General features: G+C 48.6%; 1 protein-coding gene across 2 annotated transcripts in view; it reads left to right on the top strand.

The window, feature by feature from the left end:
• The window catches only part of fne (ELAV like RNA binding protein found in neurons), a 204,415-nt gene that overhangs the window by 37,005 nt on the left and 143,349 nt on the right, over positions 1-24,061 (top strand). The window contains exon 1 of one of the 2 annotated variants that reach the window (XM_075673268.1): positions 17,072-18,067. The exons of the other annotated variant lie outside the window; for it this stretch is intronic. The gene's annotated coding sequence lies outside the window, so the exon portion shown is untranslated. Of the gene's footprint in view, positions 1-17,071; positions 18,068-24,061 lie in introns of those variants that run through there. 2 annotated transcript variants of the gene reach the window in all.

The following is a 24,061-nucleotide window of genomic DNA, read 5'->3' on the forward strand; positions in this document are numbered from 1 at the left end:
AGAAAAAAAAAAAAGCTCTTCATTTTCTTCCGTCCCGGCGTCGTCGTTCCGTTTGAAAGCAATTCAATATCTACAACCGTCTGTCGCAATGGCCACGAGCCGAGCCACGAGGAAAGCCCGTCGGAAACCCCAACGACACCGCAGTGACAGCTGGCGCCTATGCAAACGCTAACCGCGTGCACCCTCTCACCCTCTGTTCGCCGACAGTCCTCTCCGCTGTTCTAGCTGTTTCTGCGGGCGCTCGCTTCGCCAGGGAAATTGTCCCTAGGTGGCAGCGCGCGTTCGACACAGGACACCCTGTGTCGGGACGGCTTTCGGACGTTTACAAATGGACGCTGCGCGTGGACGGCACGCGAAGGGACTCGCCGAGGAGAAAGAAAAAAAGAAAAACTTCATTATCGCGTTCTCATTAAGGCCCCGCCGTATGCGCTGTCTCCTGCCCCAACATTCCGCTATGGTTTGTGTCTTTCCATTTTCTTCTTCTTTTTTTTTCTGATTGTAACGACTTGCACAGCGCTGATTTCGATTCGTTCGTCCCTGTCGACGCAGCAATTTATCCTTGCGCGTGTCTACCTCTTCTTTTACTTCGTTTCAACCTCCCGACTTTCGTAGTCGAAGTGCGCCCCAAGCGTGAGATGTCAGCCGTACTGCGCGCAAGAGTCTTCAATTCCCTTTCACTCCGCGCAGTCCCATTGCACGAGGCAGCGGCGTGTCGTCGGCGAAATTTCGTTGTAACGCTCGGGTGCCGGGTTCCGTTGGCGCGGGGGGCCCCGGATAAGCGTAATTTTCGAACTGTCAAAAACCAGCGAGAGAGAGACAGAGAGAGAGAGAGAGAGCACAGAAAGGAAAGAATGACGGCGTCGCGCGAGGAGCCCTGGCGAGAAGCTGCACCACGGCGGAGCGTACTAATTGGGCCGACGAGGCGGGAAATTAACAGAACTGTCGTCGCTTCGTTGTCATCCTCGCGGACGTCCATGTTTTACGAGTATGGCGGTGTCGTGTTGTAAGCTCTCTCCCGCCGCGTGTGACCCTGTGCGCGTCAGTCGAGGCTCGTGAGAGATAAGGCGGCGCCCTTATTATCGCAGCCACCCTGTTTCGCTGCCTCTTCATATGTACCGCGTTCGGGAAGTACGGCTAGCACATTTCAGCGCAGCGAGTACAGTGAACGTAGAGCAAGAAATAGCCTGCCGGTGTGCAGTATAGGCGTACGAAGCATATTGCCACCTGGTGTTATGAGCCAGCGACCATTCAGCATTGCGTGCCCAGCAAAACGGCGAAGACGACGACGAGGTCAAGGATCCCGCGCCAGCTGGAGAACCGTCGCTTAGTGCTTGGCATTTTTTTGTCTCTGGCTGCTCGTACTGTCACTTACTCCTGCGTTAGCACGTGACAAACTGGTGGAGGTGCGGGGTAATCTAATCTATGCACAACACCCCTCCGAGCAGCAGGAGCTCCAGCCCCGTACCGGTGGTTACGCCTGTACACCGCGCCAGCAGAAGGATCCGTGGACAATCCCCTGAGTTTGGACTCCTCGCAGAGAAAATGGCAGCTCCGACCACGCCAACAGGTATGGAAGGCCCAACGCCGATTCAGTGTACGCTACTGAATCCGCGAACGCCAAATCCCTTCCACGGCGCCATACATGAGGATGTTGAAGATTGGCTGGTCCACTATGAACGTGTTGCCGCGTTCAACAAGTGGGATGACGCAGAGAAACTGAAAAACGTATATTTCAGCCTGAACGATGGTGCACGTGTTTGGTACGAGAACCGCGCAGATGCCCTAAATTCATGGGCAGAATTCAAACGCCGGATTCTTGAGACGTATGCGAGCCCTGATCGCCGGGAGCGAGCTGAGCGTGATCTCCAGTCCCGTATACAAATGCCGAACGAAGGTGTCGCAATGTATGTCGAGGACATGACGCGTCTCTTTCGACGAGCCGACCCCATCATGTCGGAAGAAAAGAAGGTGCGGTACCTGATGCGCGGAGTGAAAGAGCAGCTGTTCGGCGGTCTCGTGCGCAGTCCTCCCAAGACTGTGTCAGAATTTCTTTCCGAGGCCGTCACCATGGAACAGACGCTTCGGCAGCGGGCACCATCATACGAACGCCAAGTGAACGCTGCCTCACCTACGGACTTCTTCGGAGCTCTCGGGGGCCACGTCGATTTCTTTCGAGAGCTCATTCGCTCCGTAATCCGCGAAGAACTCCAGAAGCTGTCGGTACCCCCACAGCCGACGCTCAACTCCTTGTCCAGCGTTCTCCGTGACGAAGTCCAGCAAGCGCTAAGAGAACCACCCTTCAACGCAGAAGCTCGACCGCTAAGAACTGACAGCTCCCGTATGTCGTATGCGCAAGCTTTGAGGCAACCTGCCCCACCTCCCTCCCCGCTTCGCACCGCGTGCCCGGCCATGCTACAGCCCGTCCAAGCGGCCTCGTATTACCAGGACCACCGACAGGCCCCAAAGAAATCAGACGTGTGGCGGGCACCTGATCGCCGTCCCCTTTGCTTTCACTGTGGCGAAGCTGGGCACGTCTACCGACAGTGCTCCTATCGAGAGCTCGGACTACGCGGATTTTCAGCAAACTCGCCGCGACCTAGGTTCGGCCAGCGTCCTCCGGAAATTGAACAATACGTTGCCCAGCAGTGCGGATCCCCATCAACTCGACACCAGTCACGCTCCCCTTCGCCGCGGCGGTTTTCTCCAACTCGCCGTACGTATTCGAGCGTGGTGCGGGGTCGGTCGCCCAGCCCGCGCCGGGAAAACTAACCACAGCGGCCTTCGGGGGCGAGGCCGCTCAGTCTGGACGTACTCAAGGACCCCTACTGACGCGTACACGGACCGACGATGCACCGACGACGACAGTACCCGCTGATTACAGAAAAAGAATTTCCTTGGACATTCCTGTACTGCTCGACGGTCGTGAATTGACTGCTTTAGTGGACACTGGAGCGGATTATTCTATAATCAGCGAAAAACTGGCCACCCTTCTGAAGAAAGTGACGACGCCGTGGAATCACACGCCAGTTCGTACAGCTGGCGGGCACATCATCACCCCACTCGGCATGTGCACGGCAAGAATACAGATTCGTGGCTCCACGTTTGTTGCCAGCTTAAGCATTCTCCCTCAGTGTTCTCGAGACCTAATCATCGGTATGGACTTTCTCAGGGAGCACGGAGCTATCATCGACATTCGAGAACGCCTCGTCACTTTCTCGACAAAGAGCGCCGCAGCGACGACCAACACCATCCACCCTCGAGCACCGCTTCGTGTCATCGACGACGCTGTCACGTTACCACCACGTGCAAGTGTCGTGGTTCAGGTGGCATGTGACAGACTCTTATACGGTGAAGCGGTCGCAGAAAGCAATCGCTCTCTCCTGCTTTCTCAAGGTGTTTGCGTAGCGAGAAGCCTTATTGATCTCCATGATGGCCACTGTGAGGTTCTTGTCACGAACTTCAGCTACGAACACCGGCACCTTTTCCCCGGTACTGTCATCGCCTACGCCGACCCGATCGCCGATGTCACTGAGTGTTTTGTTTCCGAGGCAATCGACAATGCTGAACCACCTATACGCAACGTCGACATTAGTCCAACGCTTCCTGAAGAGAACAAACAACCCCTACGCGAGCTGTTGCTCGAGTTCCACTCTTGCTTTGCACGGTCGTCGAAGATACGTCAAACGTCGATTACGAAACACCGTATCATCACCTATGACGACGTGCCCCCCATACGGCAACAGCCTTATCGTGTTTCCCCGACAGAACGACATGCGATTCAAACGCAGGTGAAGCAAATGCTTCAAGACGGCGTAATACAGCCTTCATGCAGTCCCTGGTCATCGCCAGTCGTTCTCGTTAAAAAGAAAGATGGCACGCTTCGGTTTTGTGTGGACTACCGGAAGCTAAACAACGTCACAAAGAAAGACGTGTACCCGTTGCCTCGTGTCGACGATTCTCTGGATAGATTGAGGCGCGCGAAGTATTTCTCCTCTATCGATCTGAAAAGTGGCTACTGGCAAATTGAAGTAGATGAGCGGGACCGCGAGAAAACTGCGTTTGTGACTCCGGACGGCCTTTACGAATTCAGAGTACTCCCTTTCGGCCTCTGTTCCGCGCCAGCCACATTCCAGCGAATGATGGATACCGTTCTCGCTGACCTCAAATGGAAAAGCTGCCTCGTCTATCTCGATGATGTCGTTATCTTTTCGGAGACTTTTGACGAGCACCTTCGACGCCTTCGGAATGTACTCGAAGCCATTCGATTGGCTGACCTTACACTCAAGCCAGAGAAATGCCATTTCGGTTACGAGGAACTGAAGTTCCTTGGTCACGTCGTGAGCGCGGCAGGTGTTCGGCCCGATCCCGAGAAGACTGATGCCGTAGCTGCTTTTCCCACTCCAACCGACAAGAAAAGTGTCCGACGGTTTTTGGGGTTGTGTGCCTATTATCGACGTTTCATTGAAAATTTTTCGAAGATTGCAGAGCCGCTATTTCGCCTTACACGTGACGACGTGCCATTCCTCTGGACTGATGAACAAGAGACTGCCTTTGCGGAGCTACAACATCGATTGTCTTCGCCTCCTGTGCTCGGTCATTTTGATGAGGATGCTGACACAGAAGTACGCACTGACGCCAGCAATATCGGTCTTGGAGCTATCCTGGTGCAACGGCAAGACGGAACTGAACGAGTTATCGCCTACGCGAGCCGCACTCTGTCACGGGCAGAGTCCAATTATTCCACCACTGAGAAGGAGTGCCTCGCGGTTATTTGGGCTACTACAAAGTTTAGGCCGTATCTCTACGGGCGGCCATTTAAAGTTGTGACCGATCATCACGCTTTGTGCTGGTTGACCAACCTCCGAGACCCTTCTGGACGATTGGCACGTTGGAGTCTGCGACTCCAGGAATTTAACATCACCATCGTATACAAGTCCGGTAGGAAACATGAAGATGCTGACACGCTATCAAGAGCACCTGTCGCATCTCCGAATCCTGACGAGGAAGACGACAGCGCCTTCCTGGGAGCCCTCAGCAGACCGGACCTGCTCGCTACACAACGATCAGACGCTGAGTTAAGGCCCATAATTGATCACTTAGAAGGCAGCATCGCGTCCATTCCTCGCCCACTTTCGCGACGGTTGTCATCATTTTGCCTTCGAGAGGGCATCTTATACAAAAGAAACACAGGTGCCGGCGACAAACCACATCTTCTAGTAGTGCCTCAAGCCCTTCGCGACGACATTCTATTAGCCTGCCACGACGAGCCGACATCTGGTCACTTGGGTTCCTCAAGGACTCTGGACAGGGTACGGCAACTGTACTACTGGCCTAGACTGACTGCTTGCGTCAAACGCTACGTGAAAGGATGCCGTGAATGCCAGCGCCGAAAGTCACCACCCTTCAAGCCTGCAGGCCTTCTACGACCCATCGACCCTCCGCGTACGCCGTTTGATCAAGTTGGAATGGACCTTCTTGGACCATTTCCCTTGTCTTCCTCCGGCAATAAGTGGATCATTGTCGCAACTGACTACTTGACGCGTTACGCTGAGACGAAGGCACTACCACGCGGGACAGCATCTGAAGTTGCCCAGTTTTTTATGCATCACATTGTGCTTCGGCATGGCGCACCATCATTCATTATCACTGACCGAGGGACGGCATTTACGGCGAAGCTTCTGGACGACATCTTCAAGTTGAGTTACACGATTCATCGAAAGACCACTGCATACCACCCTCAGACTAATGGTTTGACAGAAAGACTAAACAAAACACTGGCAGACATGCTCTCTATGTACGTCGATGTGCAGCACAAAACGTGGGACGAAATCCTGCCGTACGTAACGTTTGCGTACAACACTGCCACACAAGAAACTACACGATTTACGCCGTTTCGCCTCGTTTATGGTCGAGATGTTCAAACTATGCTCGACGCCATGATTCCATATGAAGACATCGATCAGCTCGACCAGTTAGCTCCTGACGTCGAGGAGTACATTCAGCGTGCCGAGGAAGCCCGTCAACTGGCCCGTGTCCACATACGACAGCAGCAGTGTACCGATGCCATAAGGTACAATCTTCACCATCGACAAGTTACCTATGAGCCTGGTGACCAAGTTTGGGTTTGGACCCCCATTAGACGGCGAGGCCTCAGCGAGAAACTCCTGAGCAAGTACTTCGGACCATACACGGTACTAAGGCGTGTAAGCGACGTGAATTATGAAGTGGTTCCGGACGGAGACCTACCATCGCCCAAGCGCCGTTTACCACGCGCAGAGACTGTACATGTCGTCCGCCTCAAGCCGTATTTTGCACGGTGATGTTAAGTCTACCGGTGAAACAAACTTTTGTTTTTGCTGTCGTCGCGTCGTCCTCCAAAGAACTGCGAAGTGGTTTTTTTTCTATTTTTTTTGTTCCCGACGACAGAACCCAATTTTTTTTTTGCCTCGTGTGCATGCCCGTATGTGTGCTAGCGCTTTTTTCCTTTTTTTTTAATGTCTTACCTAATGTGCGTACTTTCCGTGTACGTCTTGTGTTTGAGCATCGAGTCGATGCTTCATAGGGAGGGGGAATAATGCCACCTGGTGTTATGAGCCAGCGACCATTCAGCATTGCGTGCCCAGCAAAACGGCGAAGACGACGACGAGGTCAAGGATCCCGCGCCAGCTGGAGAACCGTCGCTTAGTGCTTGGCATTTTTTTGTCTCTGGCTGCTCGTACTGTCACTTACTCCTGCGTTAGCACGTGACAATATAATAATAAAGGCAAGATGTTTTCAAACCCTAAGTCACGTACGCGAGCTAATTATGAGTCGAGGCACGTCGTTCTTAGTTCAACGCAGATAAGAACACATTCTAGAGCACGAACCATTCAGTTTCATGTAGTACATTTTCCTAACATTAACGCACACATCAGTGAAATCGTCTTACGACTGCACTTCAATTAGAAAGAACACGTAGTGCTACACTGTAATTGATGTATAACGGGTAATTATAAATGTACGCGATATAGGTGCTGCTGGATAGCGATGCCGAATCTGTATTGTTCAAAAGCGCTCAAGATAATAATCTCGTCCAACTATGCTCGCTTTCTCGTGAAGTAGTGTTCCGAAATGATCGATTCATAGGCTTTAATGTTCTAAAGCAGCCCACAGTGGGGGGCCGATTAATTTTGACCGCCGGTGTTTCTCTGAGGTCCCCGTATGTTTAGGCCTTAGGTCGTTGTTGCATTTTTCCTCCGCCGAAATTCAGCCGCTGCGACCGGGAGTAGATCCCGAGACCTCGTGTTCAGCAGCAGAATTCCACAGCCCCTGAGCTACCACGGTGGAATACCGCGAAATGCAGTGACTGTTTGCAGGGCGATGGGCCTTGCCAGGCAATATGCCCTTCGCCCTCCTCCTGAAGTGTGCGAGTACTTATAATATTTTGGGGGGAAAACGATCACGCTTCCATCCTGCCCCTCACTGGTGAGCAGTATGGCTTCATTGACTTCGTTGACTTTGCCACCTATTGTGTGTATGTATAGCGGTAGCAGCGTTTACATAAAACCGACGGAGGCGCGTCCAGCGGTTTGTCGAGCTGGAATCCGGTCGTCGGCTTCACGTAAACTCTGAGGGCTCGTTCTCACCAGCGATTCGCCGAGGTCGGACGACCCAGTTGGTCGCAAATGTTCGGGTAAAATCGCTGGCTGTTCCATTTTTCAGTGGCGCGCCTGGAAAATCGAGCAGCGAAATACTGGCCCTAAACTGTAGCCTTTTTTGACCAAAAGCGACTATTTGTGACTACTTGCGAGCGGTCGCTTTTAGCCTTCAAGTACGCCCAGAATATTTGCGCCCAACTTGGTCGCGTGACCTCTTGGAGTCGCGGGCGTGAATGAGAGTTAATGGGTAACGCCAAGCGAGCGTCGACGTGTGTGGCAATGGTCCGCCCAACCCTCGTGGCAAGATGCATGTAAACACGCTCGGGGTGGGCAGAGTCAGCTCCGCTTCTGACTCGGCTCGCTCGGGTGAATTTCGTGCAAATGCAAATCGGACAACCACTCCCGAAAGGCTAAGTTGCACGAGGTAATAGCCTTGGAGGCGGCCCGTGCATTTTCCCAAATATTCCCTCTTGCCAGAGAAGAAACAGAAGCGAGTGAGTCGAAACATTTACTGCGCTCTCAGGTCAACATACGTATCACATCACTAAAGGTCGTTATGTCACTAGCTTACAGAAGATACGTTTGCGTGAACACATCTAAGTCAGAGTGAGTCGGCTTGTCGGATCAAAAAGCGTTCTGGTTTCTGCAAACGGTGCGCCGGGTGGCGCCTGCGGAATGTCGGGCCGGGTCGAGGGATCTCGGCGGCGTTGGGTAGACTGGCTCGTTCGACCGGCCCAGCCAAGCGCAGTTCAGTCGTTCCATGTTAGCCCAACTTGTGACTCGACCCGCTGGCGTCGGACGCCAAATTTACCAGCGGCCAAATTAAAAAAACAAGAACAGGTTGCTTTCTGGGCAGGGCATGTCCTTGTTCCGGCCCTCTCCCATGTTTAGGGTGCTGAACACACGTGCGTATCCTATGGTTGTCTTTTGTTTCGGCTTGTTAAACGGTGGATATACAATTTGCTAGAGACAGCTGATGGGCCCAAAGACTGACTGCGAACAGCCTTAAGTGGCGTTGTTTTTTCTATCTTCTTAATGCAGTTCATACGCCGGCACTGTTCTACAATCCTTTACCTTCATTGTGATCTCGCTTAATGCTAGAGTAAATGAGCGTTCGAAAGAGCGATGAACTGGGCTAGTGCATTACTCTATGTGCTATAAAACGAACAGGACACCCTGAAGGCCCCCTTACCAACGTATGAATTTCATCTATTTCTATTTTCTTCTTTCTCTGCGCTTTGGGCACGAGGCGCGCGCTTCGTACGTCGTGTTAAGTTTTTTTCAATTTTTCATGGATCCCGGAATGCGATGTTTTTCTTCCTGAAGTTTGTCCATTAGTAAGTGTTGCTCTGTTCAAGGAAAGACGAAACCAGCGCTGCAGGTGGTGTGCCTAATTACGTTCCATCTACAAATTCACAGTACCGCTTTTACCTCGAAATATAACGTTTTCCAAATTGTGAATTCTCTTCTTTGCATTGCACTGTTAGTTTAGATATGAATTTCTTCTATGCAAGGAAAATTGGGCACGTCAACAAACCTTGAATTATGCCGTCCGGGATTTCAAAAGCCGTTTGCGCTGAAAGACTTCTCGCTAGATACATATGTATATATGTATACACCGAGGACAATATTGGGGAAGTTACTTGTACTTACGTCTCGAATTAGAGAAATGATAATGGAAATGAAAGTGCATGAAAAAACAATTGGCCGCAGGTGAAATACGCATCCACGTCTTTGCATTACCCGTGCGATGCCCTTACCAATTGAGCTCCCGCGGCGCCCTGTTCCTATTCATTTTATGGGGTATTTGTGTTTTACTACTAGAACTCTTCTGATATAATTAATAAAATATCCGGCCCCTCGGTTTCCTTTCTTCTCAATCATTCCATAACGAGGGTCTCGAATCCGGCAGCATCAATGACTTCAGGTAGCACGCGTGGGTCTATTGCCCAGTTGCCGCCACCCAAATAGATAACGTACTCGTGATGCCTGCGGCAGAAAGGATGTTTCACATCCGCCGCCAAGGTTTGTGAGTGAAGGCGCTGGCTAGCACTCCGAGCGTTAGTTGTAGTAAAAGATAAGCGCCCAACAAAGTGGATGGGGAAACCGCGCCGCGGTAGCTCAGTAGCTCAGACGTGGGATCGTTCTCCACCCGCAGCAAGTTGTTTTTGCATCCACTTGCATCGCCATTAATTTATTATTCTTTATGTCAATTAGTAATTACAAGTAATTTCCCCTATTTGCTCGCCTTGTTGGCTTCTTACGATATTAATAAAAATCGGGCCCCTGGCTTGCTATTCTTCTCGTTCACACACACGCATATATATTGTAAGCGTCAAATCGTATGTTAAAAAAAATAAAAACACGCTTAAGGAGTGGGAGGGTGCAGCCCCTAGTCCACAGTTCCACTGGTAAATCGTAAGTTGTACTTTGTTTCATTTCTTTAATGCGAAAATGCGAAAGCATTATGACTTTAGTAGGATCTTGATGAGGGCTAGTTGGTTCATATTTAGAACTGAGGTTGAACAGCGCGAATAAAACAAGGACACAAGGAAATAAATACCACCGACAAGCGCTGTGGTATTTTGGCGCTTGTCTGTGGCGCTTGTCTGCGGTATTTGTTTCCTTGTGTCCTTGTTTTATTCGCGCTGTTTAACCTCAGTTCCACTATATGACCGATGGACGAACCTTCGACGGAGATGGTACAATAACTTGCATGGTCACAGAGACAGACCGCAGTGGTGGCCGGTCTATAGAGGGTGTCCCACCTAAATGTAGCCAGAGCTTTAAAATATGAGCATGCCACGTAGCTGGACAAAACCAAGGTAATGTTGTTTGCCGTCGCTTGGAGGTACTGAAATTATTTTTTCCACTGCGGTGAATTTGATAATTAGTCTTAAATATTTCATCAGTATTTAAAATATTATAACTAGATCAAAAGTGTCACTGAGAAAATTGTAGAGCCCCATTAAAAACTCCCGACACAACATTCCCGTGTACTTAGATTTAGGTGCACGTTAAAGAACCCCAGATGGTCGAAATTTCCTAAGTCCCCCACTACGGCGTGCTTCATAATCAGAAAGTGGTTTTGGCACGTAAAACCCCATAATTTAATTTTTAATTATTTGTTATATATATATATATATATATATATATATATATATATATATATATATATATATATATATATATATATAGAAAGGAAACTTAAGCCGAGTACACACGACGAAGACGACATGCAAGAACGCCCGTGTAGACTTAGATTTAGCTGCATTAAAGATATCAAGGAGGTAGCAATCAATCCGGAGTGAACCACTACAACGTGCCTCCTAATCAGATAGCAGTTTTTGCACGTAATACATCAGGAAAAGAAAATAAAGACAACATGATAGCGTCAGAGCTAGAGAACTGTAAACTAGAATATTGTCATGCTCCTCCGTAGAAGTACTGCTCAAGAAAAACTGTAACACAGTTTTAAGAGGGTTAAGGATCAAATGTCACCCTGCACGGCTATCGAAGCAAAACATAAAGTTTACGTGGAACACAAGTAGCTTAGCGCCGATTTCGCAGTGCATTATTGTACCTATTTGTTCGATAAGCCATGGCCTTTATACAAGAGAGAATACAGAAAGTGCGTAGGCAATTAATATACAGGGTGTTTCAGCAACACTTTCAAAAATATTTAAAAATTGCCTGGAGCAGATATCACAGTTCTAGTTCATGACTTGGGTCTACTCGAATGGGCGGCCAGTACTTGCACAAAAAATTGAGATGCAGAATCGACTGATTAATAAAGATTTGCTAATTAAACTAATTAGGTTTTTCACGAATTACATTAAGGTCCATATTGCAATTTACAAATTCTAGCATTATGAAACATCGTTCCAGCGCACAATTGAACATGGACGAGAAGAGAAAGACAACACGAACGCCGGTTGGGTGTCTTTCTCTTCTCGTCCGTGTGCAATTGTGCACTGGAACGATGTTTCGTAATGCTAATCATAACCAACTAGCCCAGCTGTCCATACTTAGCGACACAAATTCTAGCCGTGGAGTTCCCAAGGCGGATCCACTTGGAACGAATTTTCAAGATGACACCAGTTTCGGTATATTCCCGAACTTTACGGAGAAATGCATTGGCGTCCCACCTAATTTGTTCCCAAAACGTCGTTTCAGGCACTGAAGTACACAAGATATGATTAGCTGTAAAGGTAATTAATGAACTCTTGTTAATTAGTCAATTTTTCATTTCAGATTTTTGTGCAAGCAATCTCCGCCGCTTCGAGTAGACCAGCTCATAAACTATAATCGAGCTAACTGCCACAGGCAACCTTTAAAAACTTTTGAGAGTGTTCCCTGAAGCACCCTGTATGTTGCCATATGTAATACGAAAGTAAGGCGTGTGACACGCGGCACTACAAATGTGAAAATCGTGCATTGCATACTCCGAAAAACATAGATTGGCACGGAAAAAGATAACAAGAATGTACCTCTAGAAATATTCGACAACAAGCATCGAGCAACTTCCTCAGTCTCAGGACACCCACTTCTACGTTTCACTCCAATGTACGCGTAGTGCGCGCCGATGGACGCGCCGCTGGTGGCGGCCTTGCGGAGAACGCAAGGGAAAGGAGCCAGGCGTGCGCCGTAGTTTGTTGTGTCGTTGATAGTGCCTCTCTTCTTATTCACATTTTCAGAGCAAAATAGGCAACACCATTCGCATGTGGGGGGTGGCCACAGCTTCAAGGAACGTCGAAGAATTGTTGCAGGGTGGGGGATCTCAAATAGCGGCGAAAACGTGCCGGCGATACAGTTCTAATCGTTCCCCGCAAAGCCTCATCGGCGGGAGCAACGGTAGCAAAAATGTATCGCCGCTTTGGCGGGAAATGTCTTGTTCTCATCCTTTCCTTTGTCTCGCCAGGGTTTTTTTCCACTCGATCATAGTTAGACGCGTAAGCGATGAAGTTCGTCGGCAGTGCTGCATGCGGTTTAAAGGCATTTCGTAAAGTTCGGAATGCCGTTTGCCGTTTATATTGTTTTCCGCTTCTTTACCGCGTTGCGCTAGCTAGGCAGCACGACTGCACGAGCGCATTGCGTTCTATGTTAGAGCTACTGAAGTTTGCAAGAACTGAAATTGTTTGTTTTATGTGGCCCAGTAAATCCTCGCACCAGCTGTCGCGCACTTCTTGATTTTACATCTATTTTATGCGTGACTTCGCACATGTTTAACTGTTGATAGTTGCTCAATGCATAACTCATGTTGATTCTTTTGAGCTGCGAGGTTTTCACCCTGCCTCATTTGTATAGGGTATAAATCACGCTGTGTCTAATCGCAATGATACCAAGGAAGTGCTTCTTTAACAGCTTTATTCATTTCGCCCGAGGACATCTCAGATATTGTGTGTTTTAATGTGATTAGGAAATAGGTAGTTCAAGGTGAGAATTGCTAATAGTTGCCGCATATGGTATTTTTGTTCCATTTTTCGCTTAAAAGTTCGCGTCCCGTTTGGGAAGTCATCACACCTCGATGCTGCCTGAGCAGACTTAACACGCTGAGTGATTTGTGTGTTTCCCTTCTTGCATGTGAATTTTGTAATCAACTGAATTCTTTCTTATTATGCTTACGCTGCAGAGGACTAAACCTGGCCTTGCCGACAGCGCTCGTCTTTCACTGGCACTGCTCTACATGCCTTTGAATATATCATGTGGCACCTCCCTGTAGTAATATAAAAGAGTACTGAAAAGTTAGTCAGACTTTAGCTTTGTACGCTTCCAAGCAGCTCCCTTGGGGAAGTTAAAATTACAAAAAGTGTAGCGGGAACGGCAGTTGGCAGAACGGCAGAATTGCATCGGTGGTACTGCACTAACACGCGCTTTTATTAACCCATGCGTTTGGTGACTTCGTTAACTAGTGTACGCGTTTCCATCAATAGATTCGCAAATAATCTTGTTGAGGCGACTTCGACGGCACTTATCCGGCGATGTCACATGTACTCATCGGCAGAAAAATCACAAGGGCATATGCAGTTATCGCACCGTGCGGATTTGTTTGATATAAGTCTGCACTAACGACGGGTGCTGATTATTGAGGCAGAGAAGCAGTATTACGGCAAGGATAGAATTAAAAGAAAAGGATCGATATATCGCATTACTCAACAAAATTTATCGGCTATTCAACGTGAGCTCCACTTTATGTAAATGGGGTTCATGGCGTTTGGCGGCGGGACGCACCTGGCACGTATGTGGACCATGTTGTCCCAGACACCGGTAACATCGTGTTCATACCCGCTCCCACAGAGCTCAGCGTCTTCTCTACAGCTGTCACCGCAGAAGAAGCAGTCTGGCGCCCGAACAAAGAAAAAATCGCAGCCGCGAACTTCATCCATCCTTGCTCCAAAGGGTTGTCGTCTGCTACTGCTCCCGCGTGTATTGTTGGAAGCGTCCGCTAGGTGGCTTTCAGTGGCGCCTCTATAGGCGGTGCGCGAGGCGTAAAAAGCATGACAATGGCCTTTTATTCTAACGCATATGATGTGAATGATTTCGCATTCGCGTTTCGGGTTAGCTTGCGAACACTCTAATACGTAAACATGAACAGTGCATCATAATAAAGTTGCGACTTTTGTTGTGTAAACGAAAGTCGCACGTCGCATTTCTATCTTTTTTCCAATTAAAACCATCATGTCTGTACGTTTGCGACGGGTCTCCCTCCTCACCAAATCCCCTAATGACGCGAATCAACACGGTCGGTTTTCTGAAATGCACTAATTAGTTGAAAGCGTGGGCGCGAAGCAAGTTGCTTATATTGCTATACCGCCCGTACTACAAGGTGAACTAAAAAACCCGGTGGATAGATGGCATTTATTCTCGAGCATGCACAAAACATTAAAGAAACTGCTCAAGATCTGCCCCAATGAACATCAATATATTTGAAATGTTTAAAGGAGATTTGCACAACACTGGGGGAAATCGACAACCATGCAGCCATGATAACACAGTGGCACTGCCGTCCGTAGCGCTGGTTAACGTTTCAAATAAGTATTTGCTGTCACAGTAACTCAGTACAAGTACCATAGTGGCGTCGTTCGCGTTTGATTTTATAGTGTGTGTGAGTGGTTTGTGCGTTTCTGCGTGCAATTGTGCATGTGTGCGCAGGTGGGTGTTCATTATTTAGCCGTTAAAGCGGACGTTCTACGCGGCGCTTCTCCCAGAAACGCCGTGGTGTTCGAGTACTTCGAGGAGCAAGCCCTGGTCTGCGACTAATTGTTCCAGTATATTTTCTCTTGCGCCATACTGCCTTTAATCTTCAGCTGCTATGCTTTCGCAGCTTAATTTTTTCTCCCATGGATCCGGAACTGTTTTCACATTTCCTGTGGATTTATTAACGAGGCACAAATTATCTGCATAATAAATTGAAATGTGCAGCTAGTAAATAACAATATTCATCAAAAACACAATTACTTTCTTTGCTAGACATGCTCAAGCTGAGAAGTGGTGGAGTCATCTCCATAGCTGAAATTATTAGGCTACCGGAGCTTTCCACATACTGCGACTAACATTTTTATGAAGAATTAGTGTGCGTTGTAGTTAATATTACCTCGGTCGACCTACAAAACGGAGTGTTTGTGGAATACTCTTGACGTAAACCTCTTTCGATCCACTAACACGTATTGAGGGCTGATATCTAGTAATGTGGAGCTATTCCCGGGAGGCCTCCTAAGCTGACGTGACTTCACCACTGCTGGGATTTAATTTCGCAATTTCAACAACTGTCCTAAAGTAAACAACTGAAAGACAATTATTTCGAGTTCGTAAGAAAATCATTGAATATCGCCAATGTTCAGTCTTTAAGATAACCTGGCTGATCAGGCAACATTGCGCTACCGTTAAAGAACCCCAGGTCGTCCAAATTTCCAGTCGCCCACTACGGCGCGGCTCATAAACAGATTGTGATTTTGGCACGTATACCCCATAATTTTCGTAACATTGTGCTATATTTACCGGGAGAGATTTAGATAAAAATTATTGAAACAATAAAACAAAAATACAACACAAGCTGCAATTATATACTGAAAGGCCACATGGGGCAATGGCATGCCTATTATGTCTGATTATTTTTTTTTTTGGTATGATGGATAACTTTGTTAACATTTCACAGCTGTCATTTGGATCATGTCGTACGTCTGTATCTCTTCCCAAAACACATACTAACACACCCATTTGAAGCACTTGTATTAGGAATGCAACAGGTGTTCATTTATTCGAATAAATACAAAGGTTAAACAGTTGAGCGATTGCTTGTCTGCCAACATTTTCCTTGTGTATATTAAACATATAACGCTGAAGTCGAGGACAATAGCGGTGATTTCGATTATGAGTATGGTAGCGATGAGATACGCCGCAAATACAGGCAGCATACAGTATGCCAGACTATATGGTTTTCAGAACTAGCGATAACACGAAAGTGGATAGTGAAGTACTATCAAAACCACAATCAATACGGCATTTTATTCAGAAGATAAGACAGAATGAAACGTACTAAGTGTTGATCAATGCAGATTATTCTGGATGAAAGGAAAATTATAAATTTCGATATAGGGTTTCAAAACATATTTGCGTGGTTGCCGGGCTGTGATAAATGAAGTGCGCTAAGTTGGGAGCCGCGCAAATAAGAGACTCCCACGCGCTGCTATGATTGGTAGCCTAAGCACCATGAAAACAAAGAAACTTTCCTAAGTATATCGAAATGTTACTCCTCCAGTTTCTCGAGGAGCTAGAGAGCTTTCAAAACACAGCACAAGACGACGTCGCCCAGCCATAGCCAGTCGGTACGGGTGAACAAGCGTTCTCGCTCGAGTCGGTGTCTGCCGGAGAAAACCACTCCCACAGCACGCGCACTCTTCTGCCGCCCGCTTCAGAAGTAGCAGACGACGAGGGCGATGAAACGACGCCGATGAAAGGAACTCCGAGAGCGCGGCGCGAGGAAGAACAGAGCGTAGGATGAATGCACAGAAAAAAAAAAAGGAAAGTGAGGAAGCGGAGGAGGTGCCGCACGAGAGATGCAAGAAGTGAAAGAGGAAGAGCTCGATAGAAAGAGAATGAAAGAGGGACGCGTTTGAGAGGAGGAGGGTTGCGCCGGGAGCCGCGGTGCGCGCGGGCTCTCGCCCATCGCTTGCGGGAGTGCGCTCCTGAAAATAGTTCTCTCATGCTCGGCTTTGAAAGTCTGCGAACAAGAGCAGTCTTAGCTCGATTAAACCGTTTTTACGTTATTCCCCATCCTTAGCAGCGCCGACAAAATATTATGGCACAATTGATTCTACCTGAAAACGCGGTTACTGACGCGATCGCGGAGCGCTACCTCGGTGCCAGTGAGTGGAGCGGCTCCCCTTTTATCCGGCGCCCGGCTCCCGGGTTCCGTCATTTAGTTGGTACGGTCGACGGAACGTCGGTTGTGTTGTGTTCTGCAGTAGACACGTCGGGGTACACCGGTTTCGTTTTTTCTTCTGTTTTTTAGCTCCGTTTTTTCTCAGTCTATCTGTCTCTCTCTCTCTCTCTCGATCTGTGTCTCTCTTCTATATCGGCTTTTGCGTTCATCCCGCGTGTCTGAGTTGCCTGCCTTTTCGGCGCCAAGTTTTCCACCAACATCAGCTCCGGGAGAAGAAGTATCAACTGAAAAAAAGGAAGAAGAGCGCCCCTCCAACTTGCCTGATTAGTTTTCTTCGTCACAAACAGAAAAAAAAAGAACAGCAAGAGAGAGCAGGAGAGAGAAAACTTCACCCGACCTACAAGTTCCCCATCCAAAGTCCTCACCTCCTTGTGTGCTATTACGGTGTGCTTTTTCAGCGTCGTCTGCTATACAGCGCAAAGAGAATCGTCTGCTTCGTCGTCGCCGTCTTCCACGCAGGACGTGTGTGTCGTCTGCTTGCTACTGCGTGTTGATTGGACGCGTGGCCGTCGTCGCGTCGTCTACTTTGTTACGAGTGTGCAGAAGGCCTCCCCCACGAGTACGTCGCTAGCGCGAAAGAGTTTGAAGAGAGCGAAGTACGCAGCGCAGAGGTCCAGCCTCCGTCAAATCGCTTTTGTTGCACAAGAGAACGCACAAGTTCCACGCCGCGTGGTCGCTGCCCCACCCGCACAGACAACCGGAGGTGACAGAAAAGAAAAAAAAAACAAAGCCCTTGTTTGCTCGCTCAGCAGACGACAAAGGTCTACTCTCGCGAACCACCGGCCTCGACAGGGATTCTCCGTGAGACCAGCTTCGTGTTCACGTGGCCGAACCTTCGTTCCTTTTCCTCCAACTGGTGATCGCCGACTCAGAAGATAATCCGCGCTCAACAACTGTCCTCCCCTCGGTATTGGCTACTCCAAACACCTCATCACCACGACGAGTTTCGCTTGGGTTAACTCTTCGGAGAGCGGTCTTTTGAACCAAGGTGAGTAGTCTGTTCTTGTTCCGCCGCGGCTTCTATCGAGCATTTCGTGTTTTACTTTTTTGCAAGCCTCGTTGTAAAGACAGCTAAATAACGCCTTCCGCATTGCTTGTCCTGTTCGCATGCGCGCAAAAACGAGGTAGAAGCGTTTCCATCCGGCGCCGAAAAATCGCCTTGCGTTCCCTAAAGTGCGCTTGCGTTGATGTCATGCTCCCAACCCGCTATTATTCACCCCGACGAGTCATTCGATCTTGTGCCACGCTGTCTTCTCGTCGATGCAGTGTTCAGTTGTTTTTATTTTCCACCGCGTCTATTTCCAGGATGAAATATATCCCGAAAAGCTCTTTCCCGAAAAACTGCATACGCCAACTAACTCCATAGTATCCGGTATGCCCTATCCCCTTTATGCGCTTTTCTGTGGCGAAAAAGCCGCAATCAGGGAGGTGGTGCCGACGCCTTATATCTTTGTAGCAGCAGTTGACATCCTTGCGACTGGTCCATCGCTGTGTACAGTTGTCACCACTTGTTTCGCTGCAACCTTCACTTCAGTGCGTTAACAATTTCGAGGAAGCAATTCAGTGAGCGCGAAACACGGGATACGAGGAGTTGTTGCTACGCTACCAAAAGAGTTCTGCGGTCATGTAGTCAATATTAAAGAGCGCCAGCCTTACTAAAAGAGACCGCTGTAAATAGCTATCGATTGCCGGTGCTGGCCTCGCTTCAAAGCTGCCTAGAAAAGCTATAAGCAGTGACTGCCGCTATAACTGTCGTCCTTTCGAGAGTGTAATAATAGTTCGCACTGATTCACCGATACACGGCATAGCGCGACAGTATCGCACCACGCCACGCGCCCCGTCGAACCGCGTCGATGCTGAGTCAGCGTGGGAAGCGTTCCTTTGTTCCCGAGAATCCCGAGGTCTCCCTTCCCTCGCGCGCCACGCGTGTCAGCCGCATGGTCCGCAGTCGACAGCAGCTGGCCGCCGCTTTATTTCCTATCGCTTGGCATCGTGCGCAAAACTGCAGCCGAACAGATCGAAATATCCCGTTCCCGTTGCCAACGTCGGTGGTTGTCGCCGGCATGCCTCGAAAACACGGGGCCGCGACCACGTTTTTTCTCGCGGTAGAGCGCCGGCTCCAAGATGGCTTCTCCGCACGGCGTCGCTGTAGCGGGAGGAAGCGCGCGCACTCGTTGCCCTCCCGCTTTCGCGGCGCGCCAGGAACGACGGGAAGGCCGGCCGGCCACTCGCCATTTCCTCACTCTGCTTTTTTTTTCCCTCTTCTTTCCTACTTCCTCCCTCCGGTCTCTTCTCTCGTTTGCTTTCCTTTTTAGCGCTACATCGGCCTCGTCGAGTCCTCTTTTTTTTCTTCCCTTTTCGCGTCGTTCTCCCTATATTTTCGTATCGTCTGCTTTAGCGCGAAAGCGCTCGCTTTTTCGTCTGCTTCTACCTCCTTCGTCGGTTTTTTTGACCGCCTGCTCTGTTTCGTCATCTGTTCCTGTCTATCGTCTACCACGCCACCGCGTCAGTACTCTGCACTGAGCACACAACCTTGCTTTTTTTCTTTTCAGGCGTTATTCGCTCTGTGTGCGCCTTTTCAAAAGCTAGCAGCGCAGCGCACGCGCCGAGTATGCGATGCTAAAGCGTTCCGGCGGCTATTTGTCATCCTTCAGCGCTCCCGAGTCCAGAGCGCTTGCGATGTGGCTGGGACGCAGTTTCAGCCGCCCTTGCGTTTGTGCGTATGTGTTTCAGTCGGCTGCCTTTTCAGACGCGGACGCGTGGCTGGGTCGTACCCGGGCCAGTGCGGATCCGCTGTCGGCCAGCGGCTCAAACCAGCTTCATTTTATGGAAAGTACACAGCACGGCGCGTGTACTCTTCGGGGAACGTTACGCGCTCCCCGCGGTCTCGCGCCGATGATGAATTCGGAAGATCCTTTCATTCTCCCCCCCCCCCACCCCATCCCCACAACCTCTCCCCCCCCCTTCCGCAAACCCGCCTCCCTTTTTATATCCTTTCTTCGCAAGTTACAACTAAAGCCATCGTGTCTACCCCGCGCTTCTTTGTTCGACGCGAACCCCCAACGTCGCCGCCAGCTCCCCCTCGTGGACTCTCCGCACATTTTCGTTGTGTTTTCGCGTGCTTTACTGTTTCCCTTTCTTTACATTTTGGCTCGCTTGATAGCGTTAAGAAGTGTGCCGGTGCCATTGTGCGTTCCCCAGAAGATCGAGAAAATCTAAAAGGAAAAAAAGAAACAGCAGCTTTCCCAAAAGTTGTGCGGCCGCTTGAATGACGCTTGTTTCGTTTTTGGCAGGCCGTGCGCACGGTTTCTGGTCGCGTGTTTTACTTTCTCCGGTGTGGGAGCCATTCGCTCGCATTTACATGTTCAGCTGGCAGTGGCGGCAACAGCGCCAGGTACCGTTAGAAGTCGGCGTTTCTGATTCGCGGCAGTCGGCGGTGCGGACGAGAGGAGGGTTTCCTTTGTGACCGCGCCGCTTTAGACGCGGGTTTTGATTTTCCTTCACCTCGGTCGGGAGAACGTACGAATGGGTGTCTTTGAATGGCTCCACTGCGAAGCGCCGAAATTCGGCGGTAATGGTGACTCGTTGCTGGCGCTGCTAACGGACGGATCATGATGAAGTGCTAACGCGAGCGTCGAAAAAAATTCGACAAGCTCTATAGAGTCCGATAGCGGAGCCAATTTGACTCGCGGTTCGTCAACCTCTGCATCCCTTTCAGGTGCTGCACGCAATTGGCAACACCAAGATAACGCATCAATAGCAAAAGTACTGATTAAAGGGTTGTTTTAACCCTGTATTATGCAGTATCAAACTCTTCTCATTGAACTTGTGCCGGAAGTTTGGATAGTATATGCACAGTCTTTGAATAGATGGAGTTGGAAGGTTTTTGATCTAAGTGGGCCGTCAGGTAGCGGGTAGAGTTTTTTTTTTAACTCAATATTTCATAACAGGTGAATTCTTAAAGTGATTGGATAGGTTTTTCTCGAGTATGCTAGGCCGAAAATTGTTAATTTTTTTTATATCTGGGGATCCCGTACGGAGATTTCTCATTGAGCCTACATCCTGTGAATTGGACCAAACTCATCGAAGCATTGAACATTCTTAGTCTGCTCTACAGCTGCGTGCTTTTAAATATTCTGGAGGAAGAAGAAATAGGGGGGGGGGGTATAAATATTCAATGAAGAAAGTTAATTGGGCCCTGAAGGGAGTACGTAGACTCCCTTTGCGATTCGAGCCTTCGCCCCATTGCCATTTTTCTACCGTCTGCCAGCTAACAGTCATTTCTGGTGTCCTGAAAGCTCATACGCGGGGCTTTGACTCTTTTCTAAAGCGCTCCCTAAAGCTGTCTGAATGATATTTCTTAAGTAACATTCGCATTTTTTAGCCCTGTCATAAGCCCTAAATATAACGGGCAAAGGAAAATATTTTCTCAGGCCAAGTATCGAGAATTGTCATTCGTTCGTCTCAATGGCCAGGGGACTATGTCACTGTGCTTGTAAAGGCAGGTTTAATTCCCCAATGTCGCCATCTTGTTTCGCTCAGATTTCGTTGTTCCTAGCTCATTGAAATCGAGGTGATCGTAATCATTTCGTAGTCAGCCACTTCGATGTGTAGAGGTTACCTATTTACTTTGGGACGTGAATATGTTTTCTTTTATGGCCCCTGCAGGGTTTTTACACGAGGACAACGAGAGGGACATGTAATGTGAGAGATAAAATGAAGAAAAATTACATCTTTGAAAACATGTGACGTATCTAAGAAATGTTGAATTTAGGACACGAAGCTACAGCTACACAAAGGCACACTGATTAAATTTCATGCTGTCTTAATATTAGCTGGTTTCGTTAGCTTACAGTTATGTTTGGAAGTTCATTAGAGTTTCCACGTAAATTATTAATTCACTGGATCAAACCGTGCAGTGTGCATTTTTCTGGTGGCATTTAAATTTAATGTTCGCCTTTATTTCCGCAGCGTGGTGGTATGCAAACAACAAATGCAGTGTTATAACACTGTCTCCTAAAACTTGACTGCGTTTGCGCGCGCTACCTAGCAATCTGCGGTGACGGAAAAAAATGAAATGGGTGAGCCGATATTTCCGGAAAGAAAAATAAAGTCGGCCGTGCCTCACGGCCGCTGCCCCATCACGCTTCTTCGAGAGGCCGACGTGTTTTTATGGCAGACCCTGATATATTTACTACCTCTTTCTCGCCTTATTTTTTATTTCTTGTGCTTCACTCGCGTTTCCTACGACGCGTTTCTTCGACGAGTCTTGTGTTCGGCGTTCGGAACTTCGCCCGACACGTGTCTGACTTTTCCAGCTTGGGACGTCGCGTTTCTGGAAGTTGTTTTTCTTTTCTTTTAATTAGGTTTTGAGAGACCCCAATGTTATTTCATTTTGCGTTACTACCTTGGCCCCTTTATAGCGACGTCGGTGCTATCCACTTTAATCTTCGGCGTGGCGATACTTGAGCTGACAAAAGAATGACGCGCTGTTGGCGGCCTAATGCGAGGAAGGGGGGGGGGGGGGGGGGGGGGGAGAGGTGTGCTTCAGACGAGACGTCTCCGCCGGTGTCGCGGTCTCCTTTAAATCTAATCACCGCCAGTGTCTACCACTTCATTCGCCTGTGGCGAGTATCTTTTGTGCACTTACTTTTTTTCCTGAAGAACGCACACGCCGAGTTGCCCTCAGAAAGACTTCGGTTCGTTTTCGTGATGTTGTCTTCTTTCATTTTTAAGGTTAGGATGGATGAGGAAATGTCACTAAACCAAGTGTTGCACTCCGCTACAAAGCGACACCCATAAACAATACGCTGTGCCTTTGAGCTTCGATTTATTAATTTGACCTCGCCCTGCGATCTGCTATAGTCTCCTGGTTACGTCAGACAGCAGAGTGACCGCCCCATAAACCAGTTGGTCTCGTATTTGATACCCGGTCTAGGGTGATTTCTTCAGCTGTGGAACACTCCAAGAAACCCGCACGGGGATTCCCTTAATAGAACTGCGCTGCTAGCTGTCACGTGGAGTACAGTATATTATTGCACTGATCCAGTCAATACATTCCTGAAGATACGCTATTTATTTTATTCTCTTTCGCGTAAACCCTAGATTATGCAGGTGAGCATCATTGTAGGGGCATGAAGGAGCAGCAAAAATTAAAGCTTGCAAAAAGCACGCGCAGTTCATAACTTACAGATTAACTAATGCGTATATTCTGCAAACATTAGGAGAACACATCTGTGGGTAGATTCAGCACGTTAGCGTCCAAATTATTCCTCTATCGAATCGTAAATGCCAAAAAGAAAGAAGTGTGCTATGAACAACTAATTTGTATTGCGTTTTTAGCGCCATCTGTTTTGTATATAGTTAATACGCTTTCATGATCTAGGGACTTTTATCAATACCGATTATTCAATTGAGAACGGAATGGGACAAAAATTTACTCGCATTAGCTTATCTTTTTTCGACGCGAATAGGACATTTGGTAATGAGCCTCGTGTCCAGATGACCTCTTTTGATCTTTTGACGCGTTTGGCGTCTGTGTCTTACTATTACTTCGAGGACTCTTGTTTTCAGTTATTATTACTATTAGGTTTTACTGTTACTAATATTTCTTGCTGTCAGGGGGCGATGCTTGCCTGAAGAACAACTTTAGAAAACGCGCGAAGGACGAATGGGTGAAGTTCGGTCCGAAGGAACAGCCCAGCCGTACGTAGCGCTGCGTGGGCTATCTCCGGCGCGAAAATGTTTATCCAACGCCCTCAGCGGCTAAGCCAAACATCTCGCGGGGCAGCCCCACCCCGTATCTATCTCGAGCAAGAAGTCGCTCCACCGAACCTCTTTTTTCGTCGTTTCGAGGCCCGCTGATGAGCGGTTTGGTCGCAGCTGACGTCATCGCCTGAGTGCTTTTTTTCTTCTTTTTTTTCTGTAACGTATCTTGCTATTTCGGCTTCTGAACGAGACAGTCGGCTTGAGGCTCGGTGTT

The sequence above is a fragment of the Dermacentor variabilis genome, chromosome 10 (assembly GCF_050947875.1).
Source record: "Dermacentor variabilis isolate Ectoservices chromosome 10, ASM5094787v1, whole genome shotgun sequence".
NCBI classification, from domain to species: domain Eukaryota; kingdom Metazoa; phylum Arthropoda; class Arachnida; order Ixodida; family Ixodidae; genus Dermacentor; species Dermacentor variabilis.